Source organism: Pseudophryne corroboree, chromosome 11 (genome assembly GCF_028390025.1).
Source record: "Pseudophryne corroboree isolate aPseCor3 chromosome 11, aPseCor3.hap2, whole genome shotgun sequence".
Taxonomy (NCBI): domain Eukaryota; kingdom Metazoa; phylum Chordata; class Amphibia; order Anura; family Myobatrachidae; genus Pseudophryne; species Pseudophryne corroboree.
Window position 1 is genome coordinate 42,838,502 of NC_086454.1, and position 12,567 is coordinate 42,851,068.

A 12,567-nucleotide genomic window follows, 5' to 3' on the forward strand; every position below is an offset into this window, starting at 1 on the left:
AATGTGGAACCAGTAACGGACTTTTGCCCGGGGCGCCGCCTTCCGGAAGGCGCCGCACCAGGGCAAGATCCGCTGCTGCTGTGTGCCCCCGCACATCATTTCAGTCTGTACAGGGGGCGTAAATGACCACACCCCCTGTGTGAAGCCACGCCCCCGAATGCCGCCCGGGGCGCCAGAAGCCCCGGAACCGGCCCTGTGTGGAACCTGAGTGACCTGTGTCAGAGACTACATATGTGATCTGGACATATAAGAGTCTTTAATGTGAGATGTGCCTATAAACGGGTGTGGATCATAGGTTTGCCCCACTTAGGTCAACAGTGTCTAGGTCGACCACTATTGGTCGACAGTAAGTAGGTCGACATGATTTCTAGGTCGACAGGATCTCTAGCTCAACAAGTACAAGGTCGATATGACAGAAGGTCGACATGAGTAAAAAAAAAAAGGTGCAGTTTCCTCCGTAGAGTGACCCCCCCAATTTGTGCACCGTGCCCCTTCGCACGGCTCGCTTCACTCGCCATGTTTCGGGCAAGGTGCCTCCCTCCGCTACCGCTGCGCTCTGCACAGGTTACCGTTCCCAATTGTAGTCCATATGGATCGTAAAGCATGAAAAAGTTCAAAAAATGAAGAAAAAAAAGGTGAAAAACTCATGTCGACCTTCTGTCATGTCGACCAATAGTGTTCGACCTAGACATTGTCGACCTAAGTGTGGTTGACCTAGAGACCGGATCCCCCAACGACCTCATTACTGCATCCTCCGGTAAATATTAGATTTCATTTTGTAGGATGGAATTATTTGATGAGGTGCTGGGAGTAGATACTGCATATCTGGAGGTATTCCCGATATAATGGGAGTCTGCATAGTATGGCGTAGCTGAATCTGACACTACCTTACACCACACCCATTCCCGGAACTGGCTACTAAGCAATTAGGTCCAGCCCATTGCCCAGCCTGAAATGAGGGAATCGTCAGCGCTGATGTAGGTACCTCTCATTAAAGCTCCCACTGATAAAATTCTTTTCCTGCGCTCCTGATTTACCCTCCCTGCCCAGCTGAGATAATCTGTGAGCCCACCACTGTCAGTGAGTAGGCTGCTCCATCATTACAGCCTTTGTGATGTGTACTGGGTGGTAGGAACTAAGGTGGTCATTCCGAGTTGATCGCTAGCAGATTTCGGTTGCTGCGCCGCGATCAGGCAAAAAATCGGCACTTCTGCGCATGCGGCACAATGCGCACATGCGTCGTACTATTACAAAGAACGATGTAGTTTTACACAAGGTCTAGCGAAGCTTTTCAGTCGCACTGCTGGCCGCAGAGTGATTGACAGGAAGAGGGTGTTTCTGGGTGTCAACTGACCGTTTTCAGGGAGTGTTCGGAAAAACGCAGGCGTGCCAGGAACAACGCAGTCGTGGCTGGGTGAACGCAGAGCGTATTTGTGACGTCAAAACAGGAACTGAACAGTCTGATCGCAAGCGCTGAGTAGGTTTTGAGCTACTCTAAAACTGCACAAAAAAACCTTGTTGCTGCTCTGCGATACATTCGTTCGCACTTCTGCTAAGCTAAAATACACTAGCAGTGGGAGGCGGCATAGCGTTTGCACGGCTGCTAAAAACTGCTAGGGAGCGATCAACTCGGAATGACCACCTAAGTTCCAAGGTTGGAACTCTCCCAAAAAGGGGACATTCCATTTTCAGTGAGTGGTGTGTGTAGTGGATGCTATAATAGTAAGGAGGCACTGTGATTTAGCATAATCTGAACTAGGACACTGGAATGTGGCACAGTGTGAACTGGGGGCACTGTAATGTGGTATAATATTAACTGGGGGGGGCAATGTAATGTGGTATAATAACTAGGGGGGAAATGTAATGTGCTATAATATTAACTAGGGGGGCACTGTAATGTGGTATAATATTAACTAGGGGGGCAATATAATGTGGTATAAAATTAACTAGGGAGCTCTGTAATGTGGTATAATATTAACTAGGGGGGGCAATGTAATGTGGTATAATATTAACTAGGGGGGCAATGTAATGTGGTATAATAACTAGGGGGGCAATGTAATGGTGTATAATATTAACTAGGGGGGGCAATGTAATGTGGTATAATATTAACTAGGGGGGCAATGTAATGTGGTATAATAACTAGGGGGGCAATGTAATGGTGTATAATATTAACTAGGGGGGCACTGTAATGTGGTATAATAACTAGGGGGGCAATGTAATGGTGTATAATAACTAGGGGGGGCAATGTAATGTGGTATATGAACTGGGGCACTTATGTAGTATAATATAAACTTGAGGTTCTACAATGTGGTATAATATGAACTGGGGTCTCTACAATGTAACATAATGTGAACTGGGGATACTTACTGTGGCATAATATGAACATGGGCACTACTATGAAGCATAAAATAATAATATAATAATAATAATAATAATAATAATAATAATTTTATTTATATAGCGCTCTTTCTCCAATAGGACTCAAGGCGCTTAACAGCATGAACATAATATAGGGCCTAATTCAGTAAGGATAGCAAATTCTGCTAATTAGCAGAATTAGCTATCCTTTGGATCGCATGCTGACCGCCGCCTCCCCCAGTTCAACAAGCTTGTTAGCAGAAACTGTGGAAGCCTCCTGCCGGTGTAGCTTAGCTGCCCCCGCAGGAGTCCCTCCGCCATGTTCGCGTTCGCAGCGGCTGCGTGTGACGTCACGCAGCCGTCGTGATTATGCCCCCATTTGGCCGCCTCTGCCGCCATTCACGCCGCACCGCCCCAGCAACACTCCATCTCCTCCTTGGAAACGGGAGCGTTGCCCACCCCGTGACCGCCACAGCCTGATTGACAGGCAGAGGTGATCGCATTTTCTGCGGCCCCCCCATAGAAATGAGGGTGCATGTGCAGGACGGCACTGTGCATGCGCCCGCATCTTTTTCTCAAAAATTGCGGTTGGATCGCTTACTGCGATCCAACCTGAATTAGGCCCATAGTACAGAAACAATGACGTACAGAAAAGCTTTTCATAAATTACAGAGAGCATGGAGATATTTTTGAAGGATTCTAGAGCGGGGGCCTCAAACTGTACGGGGAAGCGAGTTCCATAGAGTCAGAGCCGCATGGCTAAAACCTCAACCCGCAGATGAATTACGGGAGAGTATTTTTTTTTATTATTATTCCCCCCAGCATACTTTAAATACTTTTCTTCATCTTTCCAACCTACGCTGGTTACATTTGAACATGTAGAGATCAGCTAAAATGTGCTGGGAGAGGAGCAAAGTTCCCGTCTCGGAGCGCATGCTGGCCACATGGCATTTTTGGGCGCAATTCCGGCACTGATGTTGGCAGGTGAGAAACTGCCGTGTCACTGCTGGGTCCAAGCACAATAATGGGGGCAGTGGACGCCGGTGGCTCTGGAGAGCAGGGGATGGGAGGTGTCAGCGAGTCGCATATGATGCAACCAAGCCAGGTAACATACACCTGGCACCGGTCACATCACATGCGACTATGCCGGTTCAGTGGTTAAAATGCATGTTTATTAAAAGTTATGTTTTGCTCACACCTCCCAACTGTCCCGATTTCATCGGGACAGTCCCGCTATTCGGACACTGTCCCGCTGTCCCTCCCACGGGTCACAGTGTCCCGCCTGCAAATCAGCGAGTGATCCCTGAATACATGCTGTGTGCACGCGCATAGCATCTATTCAGTGCGGGGAGTGAGCCGGAGGCTGCCCAGCTGCTCAGGGAGCACTGGGAACGCCCCCAAAATGACGAAAAATGGGTCCTCGGCGCGTGGCCACGGCCACTCAGCCGTAGCCACGTCCCTACCACCCAAGGTCACGCCCCTTTTCCAGGACGCAAGCGGCCGCGCAAGTGTCCCGACTCAGGAAGCTTAAAAGTTGGGAGGTATGTTTTGCTATATGTCCTGGTTAGGCGGATTGGAGGAATGCGGCTCAATTTCTCTGCTCATCCTTTTGGACCTCTCTGCTGCTTTTGACACCGTGCATCACCCTCTCCTCCGCACACTCCAAAACGTTGGCCTCTCTAGCATTGTCCTTGACTGGTTTACCTCTTACCTCACTAACCGCTCCTTCTCTGTGTCTGCCTCCGGAACCACCTCACACCCTTCCATCCGTCCTGTTGGTGTCCCACAGGGTTCTGTCCTCTGCCCCCTTCTGTTCTCCCTGTACACCTCTTCCCTGGGTGCGCTCATTAACTCTTTTGGCCTTCAATACCACCTCTATGCTGATGACACACAACTCTACCTCTCATCTCCTGATCTGTCCCCCTCTCTCCTCTCTCAGGTCTCCAGCTGCCTCTCTGCCATCTCCTACTGGATGTCTGAGCGCTCTCTGAAGCTCAACATGGACAAAACTGAACTCATCTTTCCCCCAGCTAGAGCAACACCCCCCCACAAATATCTCTATCACAGTTGACAACACAGTCATCTCCCCCGTTCCCCAACTCTGCTGCCTGGGCATCACTCTTGACTCCTCCCTCTCCTTTGCACCCCACATCCAAGCTCTGGCGCAATCCTGTCAGTTCCAGCTACGCAACATTGCTCGCATCAAGCCATTTCTCTCCCAGAGTGCAACTAAACTTATCATCCACTCACTGGTCATCTCACGACTCGACTACTGCAACGTTCTCCTCACTGGCCTCGCTTGCTCCCAACTCGCTCCCCTCCAATCTGTCCTGAACTCCGTAGCTAGGCTTATCTTCCTCTCCCGCCGCTCCACTTCTGCCACTCCCCTTCGACAAAATCTACACTGGCTCCCATTCCCCTACAGAATCCTCTTCAAACTCCTCACCCTCACATACAAGGCCATCTCTAATTCCACGGATCCCTACATCTCCAACCTCCTCTCCCTTCATACTCCCTCCCGCCCACTACGGTAGGCCGATGACCATCGCCTCTCCTCTGCCCTGGTCACTGCTTCCCATGCACGAGTTCAAGATTTTGCCCGTGCTGCACCCCTTCAGTGGAACGCACTCCCCCGCTCCAGTAGACTCTCCCAGACCTTGCAAAGCTTCAAACGGGCACTGAAAACCCACCTATTTATCAAAGCGTACCCATCCGATGCATAACCTAGTCCTGAGGCTGCTTCTCCATCCCCCTGCCTCATGCCTTGAACATCTCTGCTTTGCTTGCATACTGCCATCAGGCTTCCTCCTGCTTGCTTGCACCTTATGTCATCTGTCTGTCGCCCCTCCCCACTAGATTGTTAGCTCTTCAGAGCAGGGCCCTCTTTCCTCTTGTTGTCAAAGCCCTCTTCTCGACACATTTCACTCACAGCTCTCTCCTACTCAGCGACCATCTTTACCTGCTTTCTCTCCTACTTGTAAAGGCTCATCTCTGTCTATGGCCACCAGCCCCAAGTAGTACAATGATTACTCCCCCGCTACTTACATCTAAGCTCTATTATGTTTTGAGAATTGTGGTGCTCTTTGTTACCTGCACTCTATTTTTGTTATTTATTTACTGTAATCCTAAATTTCGTCTCACTGTACTGTCCTTTGTACGGCGCTGCAAAACACTTGCGGCGCCCTATAAATAAAATGTAATAATAATTGCTTCTCAAAACCCAGTTCATTAATATTAGACAATAGAGCATTTGGCAGTTTTTCTTAGCTCACTATCCGGGTCAGATTGGGAATTTAAAGTGGCCCTGCCTAGATTTTTCAGAGTGGCCTTACACAGGTGTACCAAATCAACTGTAGATTGAGGGCAACTCAAAAATAGGTGGGGTTAGCAGCATACCATTGTCCCTAGCATACTATTGTCTGCACACTAGTAGGCGAAGTACATCTATTGGTTACGTGAGTCTGTAAAAGGGCTCTCCACATGGGGTAGTGCCTGACACTGTAATTCTGTTTAAAAAAATTCACAGGATAATGGAGCCTGGATCACAGCAGCAGGAGGTTTAACTATAGTTTGTAATCAGCTGTGAACAATTTTAAAGAAGCCTCCATTTTACCGACGGTCACATGACCTCCACCGACATCCCGCCCCCTCACTATCCCAATGGTTGACATGCCGACCAACAGGGACTATTCTCACTCATGGGTGTCTACGACACCCATAGAGTGGGAATCGTCACCGAGCCCGCAAGGGGCTTGCTGCACTCGCCCCTCCCCACTGGGATCCTGGCGTCGGTATGCTGCCGGCCGTCTCCTGACCTCCAGTCAGACATACTACATCCAGATGTAACATGTGCAGAGAGAGTTTGATTTTGGGTGGGGTGTGTTCAAACTGAAATCTAAATTGCAGTGTAAAAATAAAGCAGCCAGTATTTACCCTGCACAGAAACAAAATAACCCACCCAAATCTAACTCTCTCTCTGCACGTTACATCTGCCCCACCTGCAGTGCACATGGTTTTGCCCATTAGCTAACAAATTTGCTGCTGCGATCAGGTCTGAATTAGGCCCTGTATCCATTGTTTAGTTCAGGATTTGTACCCATATTGGTTTACAAATAAAGACTAGTATTATGGAATTACCAGTTGGACGTTCTATGATTTACAGCTCAGTATTGAATAAGAATTTGTCACCCTTTTACTCTATTTCATCACAGGTGCAGTCCTGTATCACTAATAGTGAATACGCAATACATCAATGAATCATTATACACCTAAGTCAGCACCGGTTACAGTTGTAATTCATTGTATGCACATTTTAATTTATATATGCACGTGCCATAAATAAATATATATATATATATATATATATATATATATATATATATATATATATATATATATATATGTCCCCCGCGATTGTGGCCTAATCAATCGCATACCTCCCAACATGACCCTCTCCAGGTGGGACAGAATGCTCTGCTTCTGGACTTCTCTCTTAATTAATGATTGCCATCACCTGTGGTGAACACCTTTCTTATCCATTAACCTGTTCAACACAGGTGCCGGCAATCATACACTAAGGAAAAAGTCCAGAAGCAGAGCATTGTGTCCCTCCTGGAGAGGGTCATGTTGGGAGGTATGCAATCATCTGCAGCAGCGGCCTTTCCTGAGTTGCGGCAGGGCCGGATTTAGGGGGGGGGGGGTGCGGAGGGGGCGACTGCCCCCCCTAACACAGTCATAGCCACGCCCACTTTGAGCTGAAGAGAGCTCTCCAGGGAGAGCCTGAGGCAGAACACTGTGCTGCAGCCTATACTACAGCAGCACAGAGGAGCCAGGAGAGCAAGCGTTATAGAGCATATGTCCCTCACTTGCAGGTGTGTGGGTACTAGGGCTAATAAATACAATTACCCCACAGCACAGTCACATGTACATAGAACAATCACAAAGCACTATCTCAGTCTCACTCAAAAAGTTCAGTTTTTCAGGAATTGAGCGAGGAGGAGTTAGGATTGCAGATGGGAGGAGTTGGGACAAGAGAGGGGAGGAGTCAAGATTAAACAGTAAACTGCCCCCCCTAAAAGAAAAGTCTAGATCCGTCCCTGACTGTTGCGGTGCCCAGGCCGCGGACATTGAGGTGCCGCGAATACGCAGTGAAGTGGGGCCACTACCTGCTGGAGGCTGCAGTGCCGCTGAAACACACGCCGGTGACCTGCACCAGGGGGCTGTGGACACACTATTCTCCTCCTGGAGACTGGACCTGTGTAAGTGCCGGTGACCATCTTGGAAGCCCTGCAGCTATAATATAGGCTGAACTTTTATATGTACTAGAGATGAGCGGGTTCGGTTCGTCGAGGTCCGAACCCCCCCGAACTTCACCTATTTTACACGGGTCCGAGGCAGCCTCGGATCTTCCCGCCTTGCTCGGTTAACCCCGCGGCCGGACGTCATCATCCCGCTGTTGGATTCTCGCAAGATTCGTATTCTATATAAAGAGCCACGCGTCGCCGCCATTTTCACTCGTGCATTGGAGATTGAACGGAGAGGACGTGGCTACGTTCTCTGCATGAAAAGCTCCCTATCTGTGCTCAGTGTGCTGCAAATATCTGTGCTCAGTGTGCTGCAAATATCTGTGCTCAGTGTGCTGCAAATATCTACGTTCTCTGCCTGAAAACGCTCCATATCTGTGCTCAGTGTGCTGCAAATATCTGTGCTCAGTGTGCTGCAAATATCTATGTTCTCTGCCTGAAAAGCTCCATATCTGTGCTCAGTGTGCTGCAAATATCTGTGCTCAGTGTGCTGCATTTTGGTGACCAACAGTATATAGTTGTACAGTACAGTAGGCCATTGCTGTATCTTGCAGCTCCGTGTCACTGCAAGTATCCATTCCATATCTGTGCTGCATTTTTGTGAGCAGTATATACAGTAGTACAGTGCAGCATTTTGGTGACCAACAGTATATAGTTGTACAGTACAGTAGGCCATTGCTGTATCTTGCAGCTCTATGTCACTGCAAGTATCCATTCCATCTCTATGCTGCATTTTTGTGAGCAGTATATATAGTAGTACAGTGCAGCATTTTGGTGACCAACAGTATATAGTTGTACAGTACAGTAGGCCATTGCTGTATCTTGCAGCTCTGTGTCACTGCAAGTATCCATTCCATATCTGTGCTGCATTTTTGTGAGCAGTATATATAGTAGTACAGGGGGTCATTCTGAGTTGTTCGCTCGCAAGCTGATTTTTGCAGATTTGCTCACGCTAAGCCGCCGCCTACTGGGAGTGAATCTTAGCTTCTTAAAATTGCGAACGATGTATTCGCAATATTGCGATTACACACCTCGTAGCAGTTTCTGAGTAGCTCCAGACTTACTCGGCATCTGCGATCAGTTCAGTGCTTGTCGTTCCTGGTTTGACGTCATAAACACAACCAGCGTTCGCCCAGACACTCCCCCGTTTCTCCAGCCACTCCAGCGTTTTTTCCGGAAACGGTAGCGTTTTTTCCCACACGCCCATAAAACGGCCTGTTTCCGCCCAGTAACACCGACTTCCTGTCAATCACATTACGATCGCCAGAACGATGAAAAAGCCGTGAGTAAAATTCCTAACTGCATAGCAAATTTACTTGGCGCAGTCGCAGTGCGAACATTGCGCATGCGCACTAAGCGGAAAATCGCTGCGATGCGAAGATTTTTACCGAGCGAACAACTCGGAATGACCACCACAGTGCAGCATTTTGGTGACCAACAGTATATAGTTGTACACAGGGCCGGTGCTAAGGTGATCGGCGCCCTCCTGCAAACTATAAATTTTGCGCCCTCCTACAAATACAGATGTGGCCACTCTCATCTTACCTGCTAGCAGCCGCATCGTAAGCTGCGTTCTGTTTGCGGGAGCGTACACACCATACGATCCTATGGATCACAGATACATGCACACTCACGGGCATGCTTATTGTGAATAACGAGTTGTGTTTGCCGCAATTAGCCTTTAAACTGAAAAGGGACACATCAGTATGTCTTCTTGACATGTCTCTTTACAATGGCCCTCATTCCGAGTTGATCGCTCGCTAGCTACTTTTAGCAGCCGTGCAAATGCATAGCCACCGCCCACGGGGAAGTGTATTTTCGCTTTGCAAGTGTGCGAACGCCTGTGCAGCCGAGCGGCACAAAAACATTTTGTGCAAAACAAGACCAGCCCTGTAGTTACTTATTCTGTGCGATGATTGCTGCGACGAAGGTCCCGGAATTGACGTTTTTTCAAACACTCCCAGAAAACGGTCAGTTGACACCCATAAACTCAAACTTCCTGTCAATCACCTTGCGATCGGTTGTGTGAATGGAATCGTCGGTAGAAGCAGTGCAAAACAACGATGGTCTTGTACCCATACGCCGTGTGTGCACATTGCGCCCCATACGCATGCGTAGTTTTGCAATTTTTCAAGTGATCGCTACACAGCAAACATCGGTAGCTAATGTTTCATAGTTTAAAATGTGAAAAGAGTCAGTGGGTGACAGAGAGAGGATGACAGGAGAAAGAGGGTGATGGGGAGATGGTGACAAGAGACAGAGTGGATGGGGAAAGGGTAACGGTAGGGAGAGGCGGTGGGAGAAGGGCAGAGAGTGATGCTAGGGGGAGGCATTGGACAGTGGATGACAATGAGTGGAGGAAGGTGACAACAAGAGGTACAGGTTGACAAGCAGAATGTGATTTCACTGGGTGACAGGAGAGAGAGGTGATGGGGAAAGGGTGAAAATCAGTTGGCGACAGGGAGAGTGTAACAGGAGAGAGAGGTAATGGGAAGACGGTGAAAGTTAGTGGGTGATAGAGAGGGTGACAGGAAAGAGGTGATGGCTGGGGAGAGGCAGTGAGTGACAGGCAGTAGGAAACTACATCAATCTAAAAAAAAAAAAAAAAAAACATTTATATGCCACTCCTCCGCACCAGCTGTTATGAACTGTCACTGAACTTTGATCACCATTGGTGCCCCTAAACGTGAAAAATCTCTTTCTGCATGTTTTCATGATTAGCCTGTTTTATAGGAAGGATTACGTTAACCGACTGCAGTAAGTACCTGAGCCCTTTTTATACTCAGTTTGTGACCTTCGAAGGACTGATGTTTTACAGGCAACAAAAAAGGGAAAGTAATGAAATATCAAGTACCTGATAAATAACATAATTAGCTTGAACCATAATAATACATGATTTTTTAAATGTATTTATTTTTTGTCTGTTTTGTGTTGTGTGTGTTTGCATACCGGTATTAGGTTTTTTATATATATTTTCTTGAAGTATATATTTTCTGCTTCTTGAAACAAAATAAAATGAGAAAAAATTTAATTGTATGGTCACTTGTGGAGAGCGCTGATTATTTTTCCTCTTATTTTCCACTCCCCCCAACACGCACACACACACATTGTTAATATACTACTACCCCAGCACACATTAATATACACACCCTCCCTCCCCAGCACACACTAATACACTGTTGGGATCCTGGCAGTCGAAATACTGATGCTGGGATCCCGACACCCGCAGGAATCCCGACACCGGAACTCTGAAAGGGGCAGGAGACAGACCTGGAATATCAATGGTAATAAAAACCGGCGGGTTAGGCTTAAGACTGGTAAGGAAGGGCTAGGTTTAGGTGCCACACAGGGGGTTAGGCTGCGGGAGTGGGGTGCGTTAGGCTGAGGGGAGTGGGGGTTAGGCACCCCTGAGTGAGATCAGGGTCAGGCTGCGAGAGAGTGGATGGTTGGGTTTAGGCAGCGGGGATGAGGGGTTGAGTTTAGGCACCTCCGTTGGGTGGTTAGGGTCAGGCACTAAAGGGGAGGTTAGGGTGTGGAAACAGTTGATTCGGGAGCAGGGGACAGGGAGAAATACCCTCTACTCACCCCTGTTGGGATTTCATACATTGGGATCCCGGTATCTGTATTATGAACGTCTGATCCTGTGCACCGGCATTACATACTAAGACCTGATACCAAAATAATTTTTTCAGGTGGTGTAAGTGTGTTGGTGCTTACACCCCCAAAAAAAATATAATAGCCCCAAATTACTGTCCTTATTGTATGAGGAAAGTATAGGTATAAAAAAAACATATTTAATAATACATATTGCATATACAAGTCTAAATGAAAACACACCTGGCAATGTGTAAAGTGGCAACAGTGCAGGTATACTTTAGTCCAAAAGCAGGGTCTCTCACCGTCTAGGGGTGCTGCGGTAGGGTTAGCTTTAAGTAAAGCAAAAGAAGGTCCTGGGCTAGAGAGCACGCCACCACCACAGGTAGTATAAAAGGAGGCTCAAAAAGCAAATGTCCCTTCAGAGTCCACTCCAACAGCCAATGTAGTGCACTGTCCGTGGTACAACCTTTTTCAAGAACGGATCCGTTGCCTCCTATGCTACCTTCGGTGGAGTCGTGCCCGGGACCTTCTTTTGCTTTACTTAAAGCTAAGCCTACCGCAGCACTCCCTTCTCTCCTCCGCCCGTTACCTGTCGTTGCTCGCGCTGCACTGGTGAGATATTCTCACGGCCCCCGCAGCACTACAGAGGCCGAACCACAACTACTGCTCCCCGCCTGTGGGACCAATCCGGCGCAGAATTTCCACCCTGATTTGATGGACACGTAGTCTGTTCGCACTGGCTCTCGCTGGCAGGGCAAGGACAGAGGTCTCAGATGGGGAATGGCTGCCAGCGGTGAGTGACAGGGGAGACAGCCACTGAGGAAAGAGCAGGTCCTGCAGGACGCGCAGCGAGTCAGAGTCCTGTGTGTGCCCCAGCCAATACCATTTCAGTAGTGGCTGAGGCGCACACAGGTCTCTGACTCACAGCGCGTCCTGCAGGACACGCTCATTTTTAAAAAGTGAGTCCCACGAGCGCTGTAGCGCGTAAAAACGCGCTACAGCGCATATTTTGTGATCACTGAGCACACACTATTATACCCCCCACCCCTCCCCAGCACACACTAATATACCCATCCCCCCTCCCCAGCACACTAATATACCCATCCACCCTCCCCAGCGCACACTAATATATCCCCCCTCCCCAGCGCACACACTAATATACCAACCCCCCCTCCCCAGCACACACTAATATACCCATCCCCCCTCCCCAGCACACACTAATATACCCCCCCAGCGCACACACTAATATACCCATCCCCCCTCCCCAGCACACACACTAATATACCCATCCCCCCTCCCCAGCACACAC

General features: G+C 48.5%; 1 long non-coding RNA gene across 2 annotated transcripts in view; it reads right to left on the minus strand.

The window, feature by feature from the left end:
* The window catches only part of LOC134969891 (uncharacterized), a 189,286-nt gene extending 177,246 nt beyond the window's left edge, over positions 1 to 12,040 (minus strand). Inside the window, exon 1 of one of the 2 annotated variants that reach the window (XR_010189551.1) lies at positions 11,848 to 12,040. This is a non-coding gene — a long non-coding RNA (uncharacterized LOC134969891). Of the gene's footprint in view, positions 1 to 11,498 lie in introns of both variants that reach the window. The other variant, XR_010189552.1, reaches the window with a different exon arrangement.
* Between the last annotated feature and the right edge of the window lie 527 nt (positions 12,041 to 12,567).